At 42.4% G+C, this 20943-nt stretch overlaps 1 pseudogene; it reads right to left on the reverse strand.

Annotated features, from left to right (window-relative positions):
• Window positions 1–7347: 7347 nt before the first annotated feature.
• Window positions 7348–20943, reverse strand: part of LOC109258419 (meiotic nuclear division protein 1 homolog) — a 34044-nt pseudogene continuing 20448 nt past the window's right edge.

Consider the following 20943-nt stretch of genomic DNA (forward strand, 5'->3'; position numbering starts at 1 on the left):
GCTCATGCTCTGTCTCTCTCTCTCAAAAATGAATAAACATACAAAAAAATGTTTAAAAATTGCATAAATAGGAAGATATGCTACATCCTTGAATGTAAAGACTTGACATTACTTAGATACAAATTTTACTTAAATTAACCTGTACATTTGATTGATGGAATCCACCCCAAATCCTCTAAGACATATTTAATGGATGTGGCAAGATGGAAAAAGCATTTCAGGCAGAGTAAATAACTAGCACAAAGCCCTTTAAGTGGGAATCTTTTTTGTGTGTTTAAGAAATAGAAATAAAGGGGGTACCTGGGTGGCTCGGTCGGTTGTGTCTGACTCTTGATTTCTGCTCAGATCATGATCCCAGGGTCATGGGATTGAGCCCTGTGGTGTTGGGCTCCCTCCCTCTCTCTCCGCGCCTTCCCCGATCGCATGAGCGCTTGTGCGTGTGTTGTCTCTCTCTCAAAATAAATAAATAAACACTAAAAAAAAAAAAAAAAGAAATAGAAACAAGGCCAGAAATGTTGGAAGTTGTGAAGGACTGGGAAGGATGAAACAGATGGGCCGGGATCAGGCAATCAATGGCTTTGTGAGATGTAGAGTTTGGCTCTTATTCTAAGTGCAACAGGAAGCCCCAGAAAAATAACATGATTATGAATTATATTTTAAATTAAAAAAATTTTTTTTTTAACATTTATTTTTGAGAGACAGAGAGGGGCTTTGAGAGCCCAGCGTGGGGCTCGAACTCATCAACTGCGAGATCATGACCTGAGCCGAAGTTGGACGCTCAACCGACTGAGCCACCCAGGCGCCCTTATTTTAAATTTTTGTTTGGATGTTGGTTGAAGAACAGATAGCTCAGGAAAAAGTGTAAGAGCAGGTAGACCAGTTAGTAAATCACTAATAAGGCAAGAGATGATGCTGGCTTGGATTAGGGTGGAAATGTAGGCAAGTGGGTGGATTAGGGATGTATTTTAGAGGATAATTAGCAGAACTTGCTGAAAGAAAGGATATTTGGGGATAGGATAGGGTGGGGGAAGGAATGAAGGATGAGTTTTTGGTCTAACACTTGAATGAAGGGTGGTGCCATATATGGAGTTGGGGAAGATTGTGGAAGGAGCATGTTTTGGTGGGAAAGTATGAAGTATTTTGGATGCGTTTCGTTTGACATGGCCGTTATTCCAGCAGAGATGTCGAGTGGGTGGTTGGTCACGCTGGTCTTCTTCAGGAGAAATTGGATGCCAGAGATATTAACATGAGAGTTGTCAGGATATTGATGATAATTAAAACCATATGACTGGACAAGAAAAACTCAGAGAAGCTGCAGATAGAGAACAGAAGTGGGACAAAGTCAGAACCCCAAATCTCAGAGACTTAACACAATAGGAGTTCCTCACTCGTGCTGCACATCTCCTGCCCAGTTTGGGAAGCATTAGGCTCGATGTCTTGTAGTTGGCCCAAGATCTAAGCTGACTGAGCAGCTCCCACCTTCCACACTGCCCATTACCATACCAGAGAGAGAGAGAGAGAGAGAGAGAGCAACACACATCATTTTTGCTCTTAACTCATTGGCCAGAGCAAATCTCCTGAAGGAGCCATGACGTATGAACTTCCCATATACATAGAGCGTGTACAGTTGGAAATATTTGGCAAAAGTGTGTTTGATTACCACAAAGCGTTCCACTTATGATGTCCATTCATTGCTTCTTTTCTCCTAATTGAAGACTGATGCAAGGGTATTTGCTCTGAATAAGAGGGAGTACGTTGAAGAGAAAGAATATTGTTTTGCTGAGTCTCAAAGTTAATGTTATCAAGGAAAAGTAATTGTTGAGTGCCCATTTAGGATTTGTAGTCAGAAATCCAGTGTGATTTCCCAGAACAATTATGGATTGATCTCCATCAGCCTTTAGCTGCTCAAGTGAAGATTCTGAGTTGGCAGTTATTTGGGTTTGACAAGTGTTAAGGTTTTACTATGTAAGAATGATGAAGACTATGTGGGAAAAGGTAGTTAAAGTCACTAACAAAAGAATGATTATAATGTTGATGGACGATGGTCGAAACAGGTCACTGAATGACCCAGGTAAGAAGGAGTAAGCTCTTCTTTTGCGAAGTAAGGATTTGTTTTGTAATGTTAGTGACCGTTGTCTAATGTGTCAACCAGAGAGGACAATTATTGGTTGTGTACCCAGCATGTCCCTGGGAATAGTCAGCTCCTTCTTTGGGGACATTGGACTTCCACTCCAATTTCAAATCTTATGATGCAAATGGGGGCTTTATCTTTACACGTTACCGTTTATGATTGGGTAGACCTCTTACCAGACCTGGGTTAATCTCAGTTGTTCACTTCCTGGCCACAGTGATTGGCCCAACAAGGGCAAGATGACCCAAACCGGGCTTACCAAAGCCCTTTCCTGGGTACCATCTAACTGGATGTCAGTTTGGAGGGTCTTTCTTCACAGTGGTAATGAGATTAACAGAAGGGGTGACCAGTGCCATTCTCTGGGTAGCGTATTGCTTTGTGGAGAAACAGATTTCAGGGAACAGACTTGACAGAGCAGGTGAAATGAAGAGCTAAGAGATTTCCACCTCCACTAGGCCCTCATCCTGCTTAGCTCTGTGGCCACTGTTGCCTCTGCTATTCTCATGCTCTGTTTATGTGAACCAATAAATTTCCTTTTTTGTGTAACCGGCTCTGGGTTGCATTCCTCTCACTTGTGACCAGAGAGTCTAATTAATATGGCTGGGAAGTAAATTTGTATTTTTAAAAAAATTTTAGGTTTGGGGCACCTGGGTGGCTCAGTAGGTTAAGCGTCCGACTTCGGCTCAGGTCATGATCTCACGGTTCATGAGTTCGAGCCCCGCGTCGGGCTCTGTGCTGACAGCTCAGAGCCTGGAGCCTGCTTCGGATTCTGTGTGTCTCTCTCTCTCTCTGGCCCTTCCCCTCTCGAGCTCTGTCTCTCTCTCTCTCTCTCTCAAAAATAAACATTAAAAAAATTAAAAAAAATTTGGGTTTTACAAAGTGCAAAGTATTGCCATTATAAGTGTATAGACTAAGTATATGGTTCTTAATGGTCCGTTCATTATGAACCTCTGCTCTGGGTCAGCTTTGCTACCAGTGGGGTCAGAGGGAAGCTTGGTGGAAGGAAATCTTCGTGGTTTTTTAATTCCCTCAAAATGTTTCCTACTGGGGGAAAACTCCCACAGTTTAAAAAATAGAAATAAGAAGTTGTTTATAATGATAGAGGTGGCACATAAAGGTAAAGGATGAGTTGTTTCCTAAAATCAGAAAAGTAAGAAAATTATCCTCTAAGAGTGAAGCTATAAAATTCACATAACTGGACCATGGGAAGCAATTGCAATCGAGCAGTTGCCTCCAAAAGAGACAATGACTCTTGGGCCTGCACAATTTTAAAAAATACTGATGCTTAAAATTGTTTTATTGTATGTAAAAACATACACAAAATGAGAGGAAAAAGTGTAATGCATACCCCTACATCCACGACCTAAAATCAATAATTATCAAGATTTTGCACCTATTTTCTTCACCTATCCCTCTTTATTTCCCCTCTGTGAAATAGTTTAAATAAATCCCAGTGCTACCGCACAATCCCCCTAAATACCTCAATATGCATCTCTAAAAATTATAGACATTTTCTTATTTATTTAGTGATTAATGTCAGCTCCCACTCGTAGCAACCTCAAAAAGAAAGGATTATTATATTTATTTTCACAGATGAGGAAAGAGGCTTAAAGAGTTCTTTTTTTTTTCAGCCACTTAACAAATATTTATTGATTGTATAAACGTGTTAATTCTAGGCTCCTGGATTGGCGTACCCCATGACAGGACGAGCAAGGTGCCTGTCCTTGTGGAGATTACTTTCTAGTGAGGAGACTTAACACACACACACACACAAACAAATAATAAAAAAGGTCTTTACTGGGTGTGAAGAGTGCCATTTGAGGATTAAACAGAGTGGTGGGCTGGGGTAGGTCTTCTTGGGGAAGATGGCACGTGAATCGAGGTCTGCAGAATGAGCATTAACTAATGCTCGAAAATAGGAAAATCACTCCAGGTAGAGGGGACAGTAACTATAAGGCTGTGAAGTGGGGAAGAGCTTATTGAGTCTGAGGTACAGAGAAGGGCTCAGAAGGGCCAGAGCTTGATAAAGGGGACGTTGGTAAGAGAGGAGATCAGTGAGGGAGGCAGCATATGCACCCACAGCCCTTGGTGGAGTTTGGATTTTGTTCGAAGAGAAGTAGAAATCTATTAGAAAGAGTTAAACCCAAAGAGTGACAGTATCTGATTTAGATTTTGAAAGATCGTTCTTGTAGTGACATGGAGAAGGGGTCGGACTGGGGTGTGAGTGGAGGAAGGAAACTCAACCGAAGTTGTCCACAATTATCTAAAGATGGCACGTAGGAGTAGTCGGTAGACCCGGGGTGCGCTCTGGAGGGAGGAGGGGCAGAACTTGCTCCTGGGTTTGGTGCGAGTGGTGCTGCCCAATGTCAACCAACCTAAGAGGTAGAGCCAGGATTTGGGAGTTGGGCTGCACCTGCCAGCATCACGGTGAAGGTTAAGAACATGCATTTTGACCCAGACAACCTGGGTTTGAGCCCTGCTCTGCCCCTCACATTTTCTCCTCAATAAAATGAGGTAATAACAGAACCTATTTCATGACATTGGTGGGAAGAATGTATGAGTTGGTATATGATCCTTCAAAGTAGACCGATGCATTCAGAATTAATATCATTGGTAATTGGCTAAAGGATACTAATATATCCACATCAGAGGAGTGATACTATATCCAAATAACTTTTGAGAAAGTGGATCCTTGCACATGACAGGACACTCTCTCACCAGGTCACCAACGTATCTCATTTATTTACATAAGGTTCTGTTAAGTGAAGCCAGAAAAATGTTATTTTGGGTGGCAACTCTACGGGAAGATATAGATCTTAGATTAATACAGAGTTGTTTTAAAAACGACAATATAAAATAAATGTCATACTATAAAGTTGGAAGATAGAACATCTAAAATGTATTTCTTTTCACACTTCTGGAACTCCGTTCTAAGCTATAGGCAATTCAGATCAATTTTAAAAGTCAGTCGTGGGTTAAAAGTGGCTGAATGTTGAGTGACTGTTCAAGAGACCAGATGTCACATTTGTGTTGGGTGCAAGCCTCGAAGGGGACGTTAGTTTGCTTTGTGTCTTAATACTGCAGGTCTTTGGCTGTTTCCAAGCGGTGCACAATGTTTGGATAAAGGGTGTTGAATTTAGACAGTCATTCACATGTTTTGTCTACATCCTGTCAAACATCCAGATGCCTGTACGCAAATAGATATCTCAGGGAATTATTCTGTTTTCATCTAAATATTTGGCATCACGTAGTCTCAACTTAGCAGTCTCTCAAAAAGGCATGCCTTCATTCAGAATTTTATACTCTACAATTTTGTCACCTTACGACAGCACTCCCCCTGTTCTGGAGTTGCAGTGAGCTGAAAGTGACATTGATCTGATGTAATATACGATTCCCAGACATCTCGAGAGGCTGATGATAGCTAACGCGATTCAGTTCAGAGTTCCGTCATGTCATGGAGCTATGTGTTTTTGAAAAGAAAAGTCTTAAAGAATATTCTCCGCCATAGCTTGTAAAGAAGATCTAAACAGGTAGGTGCATCTTTTCCCATGAGAGTCGTCACATCAGTAAACGAAGTGATATTGGCTCTACAGTACCTTCGATAAAATGGGTTTAACCAACGTGAAAGACAGTAACATTTTCTAACTGTGGTGTGAGAAGGAAATCGGTGTTATTTATTATTTGTAGTTGTTGTCATTTGTTATTTTTTCTCAAAAAGGTCTTTTGAAAATCGTTGGTGCGTGTAAATCCCAGTGGCCGTTATATTCTTCTTGGTGCTACGTGTATACTGAGGAGTCTCAATGTGATGGGGGTGTAAACATAAAATACTTTTTATCTAATGCCTGTGCCCCAAATGGGTGAAATTAAACGCGTGCCCACCTTTCTCCCTGGGAAGCGGGTTCTTTAAGGCCACCTGGGTCGTATTCCTATCTTGGCATTCAGTGTCGGTGTTAGAACACTCATTCCAGTAGGTATCTCTTTCTTTTTTTCTCCAATTTCAAAGCCCTCTCCTCCAGGGCAGATCAGAACAGTGGATGGTTTACTTTTCTTCTGTTCCCTTGGGGAAGTGAAAAAAAGGGAGAGAAGAATGTTTAAGGAGATGGCCACTGGGTGCAGATTGCGCCCCTCAATTTGGTTATAGCGGCGACTGCTGTTGAAATGTATTATCTGTGGATGCCATTAGGTTATGTGATGTACAAACATGTCCCCGTGGTGACAGGTCATTCCCTGGGACCCTTCTGGACTTTGCAGATCTTGGGCAGCTTTGTTCTGATCTCCTGGGGACATCACGCGGGGCTCCCTGACGTACCAGGTGGTCTTGGCAGGCCTGTAGTTGCGAAGTGTCTGCTTTCCTGAGGCCCACTCTCGAGACATCGGACGCTTGGGGGTCCGTTCCTCATCTCTTCGGAACTAAGAAGGGGCTGGCTAGTGGCTCTCCAGCATCTCATCTCTCACACTTCTTTTCCGTTGCCACAGGAGCCTAGGGGAGATCTTCCAGCTCTACAGTAAGCAGACATTGAACCAGAGAACGAGACGCCGGTGTCTTCTTTTCGTGCCAGCCTTTTACAACTGACTCCCTGAAGCCCTCCTCCCTTGGCTGAAGGGAGGAAAGCCCCCTCTGTAGGAAAAGGAAGAAGAACACCTCTCTAGCAACACTGCGGTCCCTAATGCGGGCCTCCCTTCCTGCAGACCCACGGTGGTAGGAGGGGGTTACGCGAGGGGTAATTGGCAGGAGAACCCGTTCTCTGACCCTCTCAGTAAGCAAAGCGAGACAATGACTGGCCTAGACAGCGCTCTGAACTTCGAATATGGTACCTTAGCAGCAATTCCATGGCAACGCCTACGCAAATTCCTGTCACAATAGTTAGCTTTTCAGGGACTGCTTGTTATGGATCTGGGTTGCTCAGGCCCACATGTGCACAATATAAGGAATGTGCTTGGGTGGCCCACTGCATCTGGTGTACCGATCAAATCCTGCTTGGCACAAGGCGGTACATAAATGATTCATGATTTATCAACGCTTGATTTTCACTATGTGCTCTTACATTGATGGAAAAAGGACAAAAACGACCATGACTGATAATAGCACTGTTCTCCCCATCAGCGCTCAGTGATTACATAGAAACCAAGCTGCGAATAAATACACATCCTCCTGCAGAGAGGTACAATCATTTTCCTGACCTTTTAACTTTGTTTACACCATATATACAATCCCTCTAAAAATACCATTTGGTCTTGTGTTTGCAGAGCTGAAGTTCTGTCCTCTGAAGGGCCAGTGCGTTATTCTGCCTCTGGCAATTTGGAAGAGCTTTCACAGCATCCGTGCCTGAACCCTGGATCCACTTGGCCAACCTGGATCCACTACATTCCAGGTTGTTGGAATGTAGATCCCTGAACTTCCTCAGCCGTGTAGGGAGAGCTGAAAAGGTGTCAGACATCAGAAAATAATTTGTTAAGCGAGGAAACGCTTTCTTCTATCTTAACTTCTTAAGTCATCATATATCTGTGCCAGTGATAAGTGTGAATCGACCCAGCCAGGAAATAAAACTTTGCATGTAAATGATTACTTTTTAAAATACCACTTTTTTTTTTTTTTAACAAGGGTAAAAACCAGCATGTTTGAAAGTAACTTTTGCTTCCTAGAAAGCGTAGTCTCTCAAAATCTCGGGCTTTGTCTTATTTTGTTTGGTTTTCAGTAAACTTTTGATTTCAGAACACATTTATAGAAAATTTCTCTTTTTTGAAAGAGAGAGAGAGCGCGCATGCACATGCACGAGTTGGGGAGGGGCAGAGCGAGAGGGAGAGAGACTCTTAAGCAAGACTCCATGCTCAGCGCCAGCCCGACATGGGGCTCGATCTCATGACTCATGGCCTGAGTTGAAATCAAGAGTCAGGCACTTCACTGACAGAGCCATCGGGTGCCCCGAATATATAGAAAATTTCCAGGGAGAAAAAGGTGAAGGAGAACTCTCAAAAACCCTATAACCAATTTCCCATGGTATTAACATTTTGCATTAGTATGGTGCATTTGTTACAATTAATTAACCAATACTGAGACCCGAATTTTAACTGGAGTCCATATGTTAATCAGGTTTCCTTAATTTTTGCCTTCTTCTCCTCCAGGATGTCATATTACATTCAGTTATCATGTTCCCTCAGGTTCCTCTTGGTTGTGACAGTTCCTCAGACTTTCTTTGTTTTTCACGATCTTGACAATTTTAAGGAGTTCTGGTCAGGTATATTGTAGAATGTCCCTCAGTTGTATTTGATGTTTTTCTCTTGGTTAGAATGGAGTTACGTGTTTGGGGGAAGAAGACCATCAAGGTAAAGTGCCCTTTGGACCATGTACATCAAGGGTACGTACCATCAGTGTGACTTATCAATGTCAGTGCTAATCTTGATCAACTGACTGACCTAGTATTTAGCAGGTCGCTCCACTGTAGAGTTCCTCTATGCCCCTGCCCCTCCGTAACTATATTCTTTGGAAATCGCCAGTCACAGACCACACTTAAAGAATGGAGAGTTATGTTTTACCACCTTAAGGGCAGTGTATCTGCGGAAATTATTTGGAATCCTGCATAGGAGATTTATTTATTCTCTCCCTTTAAAAAAGATTCAGTTATGTGTTTATATCAACACGGACACACGGGTATTTATCTTTTAGTTTAGGTTAGGATCCAACATTACTATGTGTATTTGTTGTTCACATTGTTCCAGTTTTGGCCATGGAGAGCCCATCCATGGCTCCTCTGTCAACTCTACCAGGCAAGGTTGCTTAGAGGTCATGAGCACAAAGCGTGTAAGTGAAATTGAAATGCTGGAGGGACAAGTTTATGTGAAGAATCTGAAAAACAGAGAGAAGCAAGGAGAAGAGGAAGAAGGAGCACTTTAACACAGTTAGGGGACGGTGCCTGTGGGGTGGAAAGACCTACCTCTTGCATCTAGTGCACACGTGCTTCTGTGTCCTGTCCGTCCCAGTAACTCATCAGCCTTCCCTGCTGGCGATGTGGTCGTGAGGACCACAGCTGGGATTCGAGCAAGAGGCTCGTGGACAGAAGGGACTCGGGGCCAATGACACACACGTGCCTTAGCAGAAAGACACGGCGATAAGTACCCCTGGGCACAGCCGTGGCTCTCCTCTCAGCCCCATGGACAGCCACTGCTTCTCCTTGTTTCTTTGGTGGAGAGCGCATGAGTTGAACGGTGTTACCACTGGGTGGCTGACTTCAGACCTCCTCCATATTGAGTCTTTCCATCCTTTCCTATCTATGTTCACACACAAATGCTCTACGTACTTACCTGTTTAATATATATCTTGGGTTACTGATGTATTTCCTATCTATGCTTATCTCATGAGTTTCATTCGTCTATCCCATTTGTGTGTCTTCTATAGAATTAAATATTTTCCAAAACACAACCTTACACAGACACACTGCATATTACATAGACAAAGAAAACATAGTTTGATTGGAAGACACTATTGCAAGTAAGGCCCCCTTTTCAGGAAATGGGAGCTCAAGGGCCATTGAATAGATAGATGGATCAAGAAGTTGAAAATATTGAAAATACCAGCTGTGCTTTCAAATGAGGATATGGTATTTGATTCCAAGGCCATATGGGAGTCAATTTACTCTGAAGAGCTAAAAGTTCATCCAGGACAATCTCCTCTATTTTTCTTTCAAAAATTTTTGCCGAAGACTTTCCTCTAAGGGATCCTGTAGACGGGTGGAGCCGAGTGCTGTCAGGGGGATTGCTGGCTTCCTGTTGTGAAGGGATCTGAGAGAACTAATTTGACAGAGGCACGACTATCTCCACCTTAAAGATGTTCTTGTCAATTGCTACAACCTCATTTAGCCTCTGCTTGACACTTGTGATATAAAAAGTGCCAAATTCTTGTACGGTCAATGTTCTATGGAGCCTTAGTAAGAATTGGTCAGGTCTGAGCCCTGGTAGAAGTAGGACAAGCAGAGCCAGCTCCGTGGGAGGAAGTCTTGGTGGAACCAGGCCCTGAAAAGTTTGATAACATTTTCACAGAGAAGATGGCGAAGGGCCTGCTTGAAAAGGAAGCAGCGTGAGCCCAAGAGGAAGTCGGCTACGTGAAACAGAATGGCTCTAACAAATGCTCCCAGGGGCAACGGGGTGGCTCAGTCGGTGAAGCGTCCGACTTCGGCTCAGGTCATGATATCACAGTCGGTGAGTTCGAGCCCCGCGTGGGGCTCTGTGCTGACAGCTCAGAGCCTGGAGCCTGCTTTGGATTCTGTGTCTCCCTCTCTCTCTGACCCTCCCCCGTTCATGCTCTGTCTCTCTCTGTCTCAAAAAATTAATAAACGTTAAAAAAAAAAGTTAAAAAAAAAAAAAAAAAAAAGACTTGCCCTAGACTGCACCTTTCATATGCGAACCAATCTATTCCCGGTCTATCCTCCTAACCACTCCCCAAAGCCAATATTGTCTCCAACTCGTCCCGGGGCCAGGTACCAGGCTCCTGGAGATCACCCCATAGCCCAAAGCCTAACAGAATTATTCAGATGAGCCAATCCTAAACTGTCCACTCTGTTCCGTCTTGCCTTTTCCTGCAGAAATGTCTATAAGGGCTCTGGCCTAGGCTTTCCTCTTTCTCCTGCTTCTGCTCCTGACCAGAACCTGGTGCTGCTCCTGTGGTCCTGGGTGGCGTGGCATACGTCCCTTCTCTCAGGAAATGTAGGTAACCAATTGTTCTTCTAATGGCATTGACCTCTTCATGTTGACCCTGTCACTTCCATAAGTTCAAAGCACGTGGGTGCAAACGAGGTGAGAACGTGACTGAGAAAGCCGTGACATGCTAACATACAGACCTTAGTAGTTTTGCATAAAAAATAAATCTACTCACAAATGTGTGTACACATATGCTATGAAGATGAGCTTCCCCGTATTTTATTTTAAAACTGGGGAGAATTTAGCTATATTGTCAAAGAAGGAAAAAGAGCAGAAAATACAAATAAATGTGACCTGCGAAATTCATATTTTGAACGACATGATAAGAAAAGCAGAGATTATTAAGCCATATTTGCACAGACCTTTAATGCTTTCCAAGCTACTGTCAAAAGGCAAAAGAAACTAAATGCTACTGGTAAAGGTCAAACCTAGAAGAGAAATTATAAAGAAAGAAAAGTCGTATTTGTGTTTTATCCTAGAAAGATTTATCATCAAAGAACCTCAAACCAGTAGTAACTATGTCTTTGATATGAGCGTGCAAAACCCGCTAACTACAGGAAAAGGGCTACTGGAATCCAGTTCCCAGCTGGAAACGTCAGAGGTTGCCTGCTATGAGATTCTTTATCATGGAGCCCTTCGGCATGAGGCTTTTACATTTGACGAGCACCAACCTAAGGCCATGTTTGTTCACACAAAGTTTATAAATGTTTTGAAATTCACCAGCCACATTATACCTAAACTCGGGCGACCGTATATCCTGGCATAATTATTAATACGCCTCCTCGCACTCTCAAAAGCGTGCCAGTTTGGACAAAAATTACAACACATTGCACGTTTACCTAACTCACCTTTCTTATTGCTGGGCAGAACTTTCTTTTAGCACATGATTTGTGCTGTATGTACTGAAAAAACGTCGCTATAAAGTGTTTAAAAGACACACGGTTGGTAGGATCTCTAAGCCACTGCTTAATATAAACGTCTTTTTTAGTTGATTAAAAATTCTGGAATTTTCTGTTTTAAGGTTCCATTAACACTGCAAGTTTATATATCACCAACGGTCACTAAAAACTATTACCATCACCAAACCTGATTTCTTGATTTGGTGTAGATTGACTTCAGTGCCTTTGAGCTGCAGTCAGATCTCATTATCTGGAAGACGCCTCTGAGGTGTCTGTGAGCCTATAGACTTCTAGGCAAACTCTCCCTTCACAAAAGAACCATTAAAAGGCTTTTGTACTCAGATATGTACTGCGTATAAATCAAACCAGCTAAGACTTTTCATAAAACATTGGGCCCCCACACCTCATGGATATTGAAAAGCATTGATTTTGATCTTATTCAGAAGATGCCTGGTTTTTTAGTTTCATATTTGTTCTGAACATTCCCTACTTCAACCTCAGAATAACTTCCTCTAAAATTCGACAGATCACGACACCTTTAGTCTGTTTCCGGGAGATACAGAATAAACCCCCGCTCCCTGGCCCGGCACAATCCCCATCGGGATCTGTCCCTTCCCTCCTCAGCTTCCTGTCCTGCTTCTCCATTCCAGGTTCTTCTGTGCCGGGCAAACCAACCCGGAATAGTTGCCCAAAATGGAAAACTTCAGTCTTCAGGATTTGGAGTCTTTACCAGCATCTGTGAAACTCCAAAGTCATAGAAAAATTTATTTTCCTGGGAATTATTTGATTTAAAATTTTATTTGTTAATTTTCTTAATAAATAAAGTGATTTCGAAAGCACTTCCTTTTCCCACTTCCCCTGCTGGAGGCAATTCACTGGTACCCATTTTCAATGTAGAAGCAAGCAGTGAAATTCACTGTGAGCCTGTCCTTTGATGAATGAGCCTATCCCACTGTTACCCAGAGAGCAGATGAATGAGCCTATCCCACTTGATGAATGAGCCTATCCCACTGACACCCAGAGAGCAGACCCTGATCGTGGCATCAAGGTCACAGGGAAGCTTGGTAGAAATGCACGTTCTTGGGCTCTACTCCAGACCAGCTGAATCCAGACCTTTAGAGATGAAGCCCAGGAATCTTCATTTGAACAAGCTCCCCAGGTAATACTAACGCGCATGAAGATTGAAGAGCCATCGGTTGGCCGAAAGCTCCAGATCTGCTTCTCAGTGTGGTTTTATTTTCTACTTATTGGTCATCTACAAAAGGATTATCTACAAAGGTCATCTATAGGTTGGATGGGAACAATTGCTTTTATTATTCCTGCTATTATAAATTGTCACTTTATTTTATTTACTTATTAATTTTAATTAGAGAAAGAGTGCAAGCAGGGGAGAGGGGCAGATGGGAGAGAGAGAGAATCTTAAGCAGGGTCCATGTTAAGCATGGAGCCCCGTGCGGGGCTCGATCCCACAAACCTGGGGTTATGACCTGAGCCCAGATCATGCACGAGTCATGGGCTCAACCGACTGAGCCACCCAGGCACCCCTGATATTGTCACTTTAAATTGAGAGACAGAGAAAGAAGCACGTCTAAGAAAGTAACGATTCTTGCCTCATAATTACACTTTTAATTTAATCAGAGTGTCATGTCTGATTCAAAGGTGGCCAAAATCTAAGACATGAAGTCTTGTTAATCAAAGCGTGGTCCTTGGATCAAATGCATGGGTGTCACCTGAGAGCTCGTTAAGAATGCCATGTCTCACACTCCCCAGGCTACTGGATCTGAACCTGTGCTTTGACAAGACCCTTGAGTGGTTAGTATGCAATTAAGGTTTGAGAGAAGAGCCAACAGCCCCCACAGGCCCTTTGTGACACAACAAGGAAGCGTGTTTCCTGAGCCTTGTATCTGTTTACAGCCAGTGCAAGAACTGTCTCATCTGAAGAGAGAGGAAATGTTAGTAAAGGGGGGGTATATATTCCAACAGTCATATATTCCTCTGGAATGTATTTGAAAATTCATGTAGAGTCTGAGGTACTTATTTTAAGTAATAATATGTCACTGTTTCATACGGGGGGAATTTTAGACTTTATAGGTATTAGTCATGTAGAGGACTTGACAAAATTTTGGGGTGCGCTCATGGCGCCCCATTAATGCATCATGCATGTTCAAGCTGCCATGCTATTCCTTATGCCTAAGGGGACCTTCTCTCTTTTTTCTTGGCATTATCCTTCCTTGCCCTGGCAGAATTTCTTTCTCCTTCTACTCTAATTCTTGTAAAGACAGACCAAGCTGCATGCCTGGGCTTCATGGCTTGGGCCCCTCATGGAATTGCTTGTTCAGAGTTGTTTTGGATTTATGCTCTTGACATACTTTCAGGGACATTGCAAGAAAAAGCCCCGTAACGTTTGTTATTCTAAAGATGTAGCTCTAAGAGTTGATCACTCTTTTGCTACTACTCTCTCCACTGATGGGACCCCAATGCTTTGGGTGGCACAGGGTAACACGGCAGGTCTCAATACCAGCTGCAGGTGAGGAAGCAGTGGGAATCTAGTGCCACCCTTCTGTCAAACACCCCCCAAATGAAGACTCTCCTGACCAGTGAGCTGCTGGAACGGGGCATGGGCTCATGGACTCGTTTGATCCAGGGAGCAACTTCGGTCCTTAATTTGTGTAGATATGATGACCCACCCATTGCGGGTATTGTATATAACGTCTCCCGTTCTCACCTCCACACCCACATGGACTTCTTCCCCTGAAGGTAATTCCTCAGCGATTTCTTCCCTCACGTGTCTCCCTTTGCCAGGCAAGTGGTAAAAAATCAATGCTTGTTCTGTTGGTCATTGTGATGGTCTTTATCTCTCCTTTATCACGGGGGGAGTTCATCGCAGAAGCCACAGCTTTAATCTATATACTTTGCGGACCAACCTCAACGTTTCACGAGCCAGTGTAGAGAGGGAGTCCTGTGAGTCTTCCTGAGCATTTTTCAGGGAAATCTGTATGCTCTTTTTTGGGGAAGGGGCTTTCATTTCCAATGATGTGTTAGCATCAGTATTATAAGAAGATGAATGAGAACTTGTTGTGTGCCGGCAGAGTGCTGTCATTCACATCAACTTGTTAATTCCTGGCATTCTAGTGTATTACTAAATACTTTTTTGTTTTTTTCTTTAAGATAGTGTTACTTACAGAATTATCACATCTTAATCATTTGGGGTTGGGATCCAGGTCTTCAAATGGGACAGCTTATGAAATCTTCTTTGAAGGTCAGGGGGCCTCTCCGTAGTAGAAAACATCTACCTGGCCCTTTCTGGGGCCTCAGACTACTCTCCAGAGTAGAGGGAACGCGCAGCTTTTCCTGTAGATGAAGGGGGTTTGGAAGGTGTCCTTGGCTGCACTTTTTAGCCCAGATCAACGCAGGTGACTTGGCAAGAAACTGCATTTGCAAAGCTGGTAACTCAGATGGAAGGTCAGCTCTGTGAACTGCCAGGTGTTTGGAAACTAGCCCAGATAGCGCGTGGTTTCAAGATAGCAATGGTGGGTAAGCTTCTCCAGGTCAATAGGGGCGGTTAGGCTGATGGTCATATCTCAGCAGGACCCCCGGGGTTTTAGCACAGGCAAAGCACACAGCCAAGTGGTAGCACTGCGGGCAAGCAGGACCCTCGGCAGGGGGCACTGGTGGCTGTGTTTGCGGAGTCTGCCTTTAGGGGAGCATCTAAGTTCTGCCCTCTCGGTGGACAGCAGGCAAGCTACGTGCAGGACCACCTTATGGACAGATGCTGGTAATATTTATAGTAGTGAGGGTTGGGAGATAAGGGGGATTCTTAGAAATGGGAAAGTCCTTTGGGCATTGGGGGGCATGTGATCTTAGCTTTAATCACACACCAGTGAGGCTGGGACATTTTGGTTACCAAGGAAAGACCATGCCCAGAACAATAGTCACAATTCAGAACATCCCTAAGGAGCACACATAAATTTCCTAGAGGCTAAAAGTACCAATGTCATCGAATCATCCTAACTTGGAAGTTACTAGAATGACCTCCCTTTAAAAATAAGTTTTACACTAGGGGCACCTGGGTGGCTCATCAGTCGGTTAAGCGTCCGACTTCGACTCAGACCATGATTTTACGGTTTGTGAGTTCAAGCCCCGCGTCGGGCTCTGTACTGACAGCTCAGAGCCTGGAGCCTGCTTCAGATTCTGTGCCTCCCTCTCTCTCTGACCCTCCCCTTTCACGCTCTGTCTCTCTCTTTCTCAAAAATAAACATTAAAAAAAAAAAGAAGTTTTACACTTTAAGTAGAGGACAAAAATTTCTATTCTCTATGAACAGAGCTGAAAAAAAGATCAGTCAAAATAAAGTATATTTTTGAGGGAATGGCAGTTTTCCGAAGCCCCTGTTACAAAGTCACACACAACACCCAGACATCATGCCCCTGTTCCTAGAAGGTTGTGACATGTAGTGATTTGTGATCATAATCAATGTGTCTCAAAGTTTGTTTTGTGGAGCTCTTGGAGTCAAGTAAATTTGGAAAACTTTGCCAGCCTTGTCTTCTTAAATATTCATAACGCATTTGAGCATATTTGATAGATCTGAGAAATTGAATGATAAGCCTCTCAAACCTTATTTAACCAATAATTTCCTAAAATTATTTGATCTTGAAATGCTACTTTCACATGACATCTGTCAAGAGTTTGCATAGTTCTGTTTGCTATGACGTGTAGGAGTGCTTCTCTCTCTTTTCTTTGCAGGGGAAGGAGTGGGTATTTGCCAGATCTCTTAATGCTGACAAGAGGGAGGCCTCAAGCAATGTTCTTGGTGCAAGGTGTTGAACACGACATTGCAAGATGTTTAGAACACGCAAGAAGAAACTGAGGATGGGAACTGTTAGAAGATCAATAGACTATGGGATTCTGTGTTGCCATTTGGAATGTAGACTAAATGCCTGAGCGTCTGATAAGTAGGAAGCGGACGGGACCGAGTGAAAGAAAGGCTGAAGCCCTGGTGATCAAGATGAACAAAGTCCATAAGGTGTGAGAGAACAGAAAAGGCCAAAGGCTATACGATTTTAAACAAGACAATCTCAGAGTTGAAGATCTTGGAGGGGCAGGAAGTCTAAGTGACAGGTGTTGCCATATATATATATGAGTTGCTTAGGTGGAGGTGAGGTAAAGATCACTGGAGGTGAGGCAGCTGTGACATGTGCTGGGAGGGTGTTGAAGCATCAACAGCAAGGATGGTGGCAGAGGACAGGGTGAGAAGGTGCCTATAACTCAAAGGTTGAGGTTATTAAGGAATAATAATCATGATTTGTTTTATTTTGGAAAGTGTGTGAGCGCGTTGTTGGTGCCCGGCTCATACCCAGCGCTTCCTGCTTCATTATCCAGAAGCTGCAGAAGGGGGCTCTGCCCAGGTGTAGGGCAGGCCAGGGGTACTGGGAAGCAAGCACCCTGAAAACATCCCTCAACCAACAACTCAGCTTCCTTGCATCTTGGGCAGGGTAACTCTGAGACATACATTTTCTACTTTTCCCCACAATTTCCTTGAAGGATCCAACTCCAGTGACCCACTCAGAGGTTATTTACGCCTTCTCGTGTCACGTCTTCCCTTCCTGGTGTTACTTTTTCCCTTCCCTAATAAACCTTCCAAGTAAAGGTTTGTGTGTGAATCTTTGCCTCAGTCTGCACGGGGGAACCCAAATTCCCTAACATTGTGTCATTTGGCCAACAGGACAACTCTAAAAGGATGGCAAAATAATATCATTTACTTTTCCAAAAAGGAAACAAAGGCTGTGCATTTCTCAAAGCCACCCACACAGTAAGAAGCTGAACTATTCTTTGGATGAGTGAGTCTTCTGATTTTGGGCTCTGTGTTCTCTTCCTTAGGTCTTGAATCCCTATACTGAATCCCTATACTCAAGACATGTTCTTGTCCACAGGGTTGATGGATCACAGCAAGGAGGATGGAGACAGAAAAATATAAACGGATGTGTGAATACCAGTGGGTAAAGTCATGGGAATATGGCAGAGAGACAATGGCCTACGGTCAAAAATGGACATTGTCATTATATGCGAGTCAGTTGTAACGCACAGAATTACCCAAAATACAGGATGGCCCAGCAGCACAGGATTGTTGAAAATCGGGTCTCCACTAGGTGGTAAGAGGAAAATGACCAAAGATAGAGAGGTAAATTCATTCGCTGTAGAAAGTAGATTTGATAAGAAAAAAAAGAACGGATTGACAGGTAGTCCCTGGGCTCTAAAGGGTAGATGCAAACCGGGTAAGAATGCTGGGTGTTGTGATTCTAGTTGTTGTGGCCAGATTGGAAGCTCCTTAGGCACCAGTAATGGTGGGGGGCCCTGCTGCCAGAGAAATCTTCCTCCAGAGTCTTATAGAAAGTTTCTGAGTTTACATTCAAAAATATCTTTGAAAGACCGGACTGGGGAGAGGTCTGGAATCTCTTGAGAAGTGCGCGTGGCCATTCATAAGATAACATTCTAACATTACAGAATTATAGAAAATGGCATTACAGACTCGAAAAGATTCCCAGAGAGGTTTAATCTGTATTTTCATTATTCGATTCCCTTTCTCTTTCCTGTCTGACTCTTTCTCCCCATTCATATCTATTCGCCTAAGAATCCTGACAGCAGGTGGCTATTGGCATTCTGGCTATTTAGTTGCTTCCAATGACTGCCTTTGTGAGTCAGCAGACACCCAGCTTTCTAACCACACAGAAATCCTACTGTGCTTTGTAAGATGATGGAGCAAATGTGTTCCTATAAAACATTATTTTCACGAATAACCATTGAATTAACATCTATATTGTCTGAATTAATCACATTAGGGCAAACTTTCCCTTTATCTCTACTCTCTCTCTCTCCCTCACCCTCTCTCTCTCTCTCTTTCTCAATCAATCAATGGGGATTAACTAGAAGGGTGTTTGTGAAATCATGCCTGGATTTCTGTCTTCATTTTTCCTCTGACTAATTGTGATACCATGAGCACGCCATATAATAGTCTCATTAGAAGACCCTGTTGAGAAAAGCAGGAGCAGGGAACCATCTGGTGTGTAAAGTACCTGCTGGTTGAAAAAGTTATGGGGCTAAAAATAATCTCAATATGATGACTCTTTTGGAATTAGGCATCAAATTGGGCAAACAAGCTGGCTATTGACCAACCCAGGACACTGCCATTTTTCCTGTACAGAGTTCAGACATGATAAATCACCTTGGAACAACCACTGCCCTGGTTGCGGGGGTTTGGAAGATTGAGAAGTGTAAGGTTTAAAATGACCATAAAGATGGATTATTAATGATCAATAATCATGAGGCTTCTTAAAAGATTTGAATAGAGTATAGAGCACATGGGGAAAAAATGAACTAGAAACATAGAGAGGGGTGCTGGACTGAGAACATGATTCACAATGTCAAATATGGTTGAGGATTTGGAAGATGTAGATAATCCCAGATAAATGTTAATAATAATAATAATAATAATAATAATAATATGCTGTGTTAATTCTAAATTTATAAGGAGTATAAAAAATTTTTAAGTTCATGTTTTCTATCCTTTTATTATGGAAATACACAGAAAAGTTTAATTCTACATTATAAACCTATATACCCACAACCTAGATTTTCCTGTTAACATTTTATTATACTTACTTTTTTTTTTTTAATTTTTTTTTAATGTTTATTTATTTTTGAGACAGAGAGAGGCAGAGCATGAACGGGGGAGGGTCAGAGAGAGGGAGACACAGAATCTGAAACAGGCTCCAGGCTCTGAGCTGTCAGCACAGAGTCCGACGCGGGGCTTGAACTCACAGACCGTGAGATCATGACCTGAGCCGAAGTCAGCCGCCCAACCGACTGAGCCACCCAGGCGCCCCTATTATACTTACTTTATTGCTTGTCTATCAATCTATCCATTCTTCTGTCATCCATCAACCCATCCATTTTTTGATGGATTTCAAAGTAAGTCGCAGGCATTAGTATAATTCCCCTAAACTCAATATTGTTGACCATTCCTTTTTTTTTTTTTTTTTTTTGAGGTAAAATTTACACACAATAAAATGGGCAAATCTTAGGTTTACTTTTCTAGGAGTTTTGACAAATGTGTACACCTATGTATCTTAAATCTCTCAAGGTATAGAACATCTCCTTCACCTTAGACAGTTCCCTCAGGCTTGTTTCCAGTCAATCCTTGTCCTTTCTCACCGAGAGGCGGCCATTATGCTCATTTCTATCTCCATGTTAGTTTTTCCTGTCCCAGAACTTCATATAAATGGAATCACACAATATACACTTTTTTGTTTTAGGCTTTTACCCAGCTTAATGTTTTTGAGATTGTCTTCAAGTTGTTGAATATATTAGTAGTTTATTCCTTGTTTATTTCTGATTAGTGTTCCATTTTATGAATATACCACAGCTTGGTTATCCATTCTTCTATTGATAGACAGTTGGCTATTTCCAGTTTGGTTATCATGAATAAAGCTACTCTGAACATTCTTCTATTTTGTGGATATGCATTTTGATTTCCCTTGGGTAATAGGGAGGAGTAGAATTGCCAGGATAGATGTATGTTTACTTTTCAAAGAAACTGTAGAGTCATTTTACAAAATGGCTGTTCCATTCACACTCCCACCAACAAGGTATGGGTTGCCTCACCTTCTTGCTAGCACTTGGTACTATGCTGTGTAATGGTATCTTACTGTGGCTTTAATTTGAATATTACTAATGACAAATGACGCTGGGCAGTTTTTAATGAGATTATTGATGATTTATAGATCTTTTCTTGCATTCAGTATCTGTTCCACTCTTGTCCATTTTTTCATTGGGTTGGTTATTTGTTTTCATTATTAAGTTGTAGGGGGTCTTTACTTATCCTGAGTGTGAGACATCTGATTGACATATGTTTCTTGAAGCGTGTGGCTTGCGTATTCATTTACTGAAAAGTGTCTTTTAAGAAGAAATTTTAAATTATGATTAAGTCCAACATATCAATTTTCTCTTTTAATGTTTCTTGTGTTTTTAATGATTTTTTTCTATTACGCTACTGTTTTGTATATATTTTTTCTAAGAAACCTTTACCTATTCCCAAGTCACAAAGATAGTCTCTTATGTTTCCTCCTGAAAGTTTTATGCTTGAATTTTTACATTTAGGTGTATGATCCATCTCAAGTTAATTTTTGTATATGGTGTGAGGAAGGACCCAAGACTTCTTTTTTTGCATG

Source organism: Panthera pardus, unplaced genomic scaffold (genome assembly GCF_024362965.1).
Source record: "Panthera pardus isolate Hobbes unplaced genomic scaffold, ASM2436296v1 HiC_scaffold_7, whole genome shotgun sequence".
Lineage (NCBI taxonomy): Eukaryota > Metazoa > Chordata > Mammalia > Carnivora > Felidae > Panthera > Panthera pardus.